The sequence below is a fragment of the Neoarius graeffei genome, chromosome 16 (genome assembly GCF_027579695.1).
Source record: "Neoarius graeffei isolate fNeoGra1 chromosome 16, fNeoGra1.pri, whole genome shotgun sequence".
Classification (NCBI taxonomy): Eukaryota; Metazoa; Chordata; class Actinopteri; order Siluriformes; family Ariidae; genus Neoarius; species Neoarius graeffei.
Window position 1 is genome coordinate 2,883,501 of NC_083584.1, and position 2,322 is coordinate 2,885,822.

Here is a 2,322-nt window from a genome sequence, read left to right on the forward strand (position 1 = left end):
ACACACACTAACACACACACACACTAACACACACACACTAACACACACACACTAACACACACACACACACACACACACTAACACACCCCAATAACGTAATGATGCGCAACACAGTGTGAGTTAGCCTGCTAGCTAGTTAGCAACATATCCTGAGTTCGCTTTAACGTCACACTTCTAACAGGAGCTAGTTCCTGTTACTGAGGGTTTAAGCTGCGCTCTGCAGTGAGGATGAGGATGATGAGGTAAAGCTGGCTGTGTGGGAGCGGGGCAGTGGGAGCGGGGCTAGCATGCTAACGCGCTAACTGCACATCCTGAGCCTGGAGCTGCGCGCGCGGTCGCTGCTCCTGGAGCTGGGCTTCAACACAACAACAAGCAGCGCTGCTCAAATGCACTCAGACTCTGTGTGTTACTGTGTGTGTGTGTGTTACTGTGTGTGTGTGTGTGTGTGTGTGTGCAGCCTCACACTCACCTGTGATCAGCGCCGAGTCGCATCCTCCCGGCGCGCGCATTAGAAATTATTACATTCACTGACAAAAATAATAAAAATAAAAGCGCACCGGAGCAGCAGCGCACGAGCTCAGAGGGACGGAGGAGAGGAGGGATTGCTTCCTTCTTTCTTTCTCCTTTTCTTCTTGCCTTCCCTTTTTCTCGTCCTCTCTCTCTACATGTGCTCACTCTCTCTCTCTCTCTCTCTCACACACACACTCACACCATCATCATCATCATAAATACAATAAGACTGAGCAGGCGCGTGCAGGTTGTGTTCTGGTGTAAATAATTCAGTGAAATAACTGAGTGCAGATTCAACTCTATTCTCTCGAATTATATTCTCTCTCTCTCTCTCTGCTCGAGCCCAGCCTTAATTTAACACCCCTGGAAAAAACCACGCACACACTCCTCTCCCCCCAACAAGGTATTAAATTCGGATTCACAAAAAAAAATCCGGATGAGAATGAAATCAGTCCTCAGATGAGCATGCCCATTGTTCTCCTCATTTCTCTATTGTGTAAGTCTCCGTCTGCTTTCTCTCTTTCTCTCCCTTCACTGTGATCCTCTGCTCTGGCTGTTCTAATCCCGCATCACCCCGTCCCTCTGCGCGCTCACACACAGGCCGCCATCAGCCTCCATTTCTGACTCTAAAAAATCAAATAAATAAATAGAAAATAAAACATGGGGGGCAGGTAAAAGAAACGCGGAAGTCACGCCTGTTTCCCCTCCCCTCCTTCACGTGACCGCGAGCATCATGGGAAATGGAGGATCCTTAAAGGACAGTTCTGACTGAAGCGCGTGAAAGAAAGTGTGTGTGAGAAAACTTCACTTCACTCGGCTCTGGTTATGAAGTGACTCAGCACATCAACATGAGTCGACTCCCAAATGACTCACTGAATCCTTTTTTCCCTCGAAAATATTTTTATTCTTTTTAAATTTTTTTTACATTTTAAGTGATTATTCTTCGTTACCTGTTTCATAAATTTATTTTCACTCTTCATTGTAAATAACAAATCTGTACTATTATGGGTATTACTATTATAATAATTATATAATTACTAATATTATAACATGTATGCTGCACTTTATAAAGATGTAATTAACTAATTGTAAAATCAGCACACAAATTGAACAGGATGAATCCATGCAGTGCATTGTCTACGTGCACAATAAAGGGGGGAAAAGACAAAACGACAAAAACCTAACAAAATATCTACTCGTGTGCGAGTCGGTTCACTTAAATGAACCGATTCAAAGAGCCGACTCGCTGGAGACATGACATCACTCCTGGGCAGCAGCGCAGCTACTAGTCGAGTTTATTTATTATTAATCAGGACTTTATTTTTAAAATGTACCACGTGATCAGTTTACAACCTGTATCCGGTTTAGCTCGCTAGCTGAAAGCTAACCCTAGACAGAAGCTAACATGCTCGGAGGCTGCACACAGTCCTCTTCTCTCTCCTTCTCTTCTCCGGTAAAAGTGAAAGAAAAACAGCGCTGACGTCACTCACATTGCGTCACAGCTCCGGCTGTAGGGCTGACGGACGACGCGCATGCGCGAGGAGAGCCAGCCTTCGAGAACGAACCCAGAATGAACAAGCGAGAATTTGACAAACGGCCGCCATTTTTATTTTACGTCACATCCGTTCTGTTAGACGGATGTCGAGTTGGGTTTTTTTTTCCGTTCTTTATATTTTTCCTTTTCTTTTTTTTCTAAAAGCAAGTTTGATGTCCAAGCTCGAAATACTTTTCAGAATTGCAGAAACATCCTCACTGTAAAATCTGAACTGTTTGGTAACCATGACGACCCAGTGGCCTCCCTCATGTTGGTTT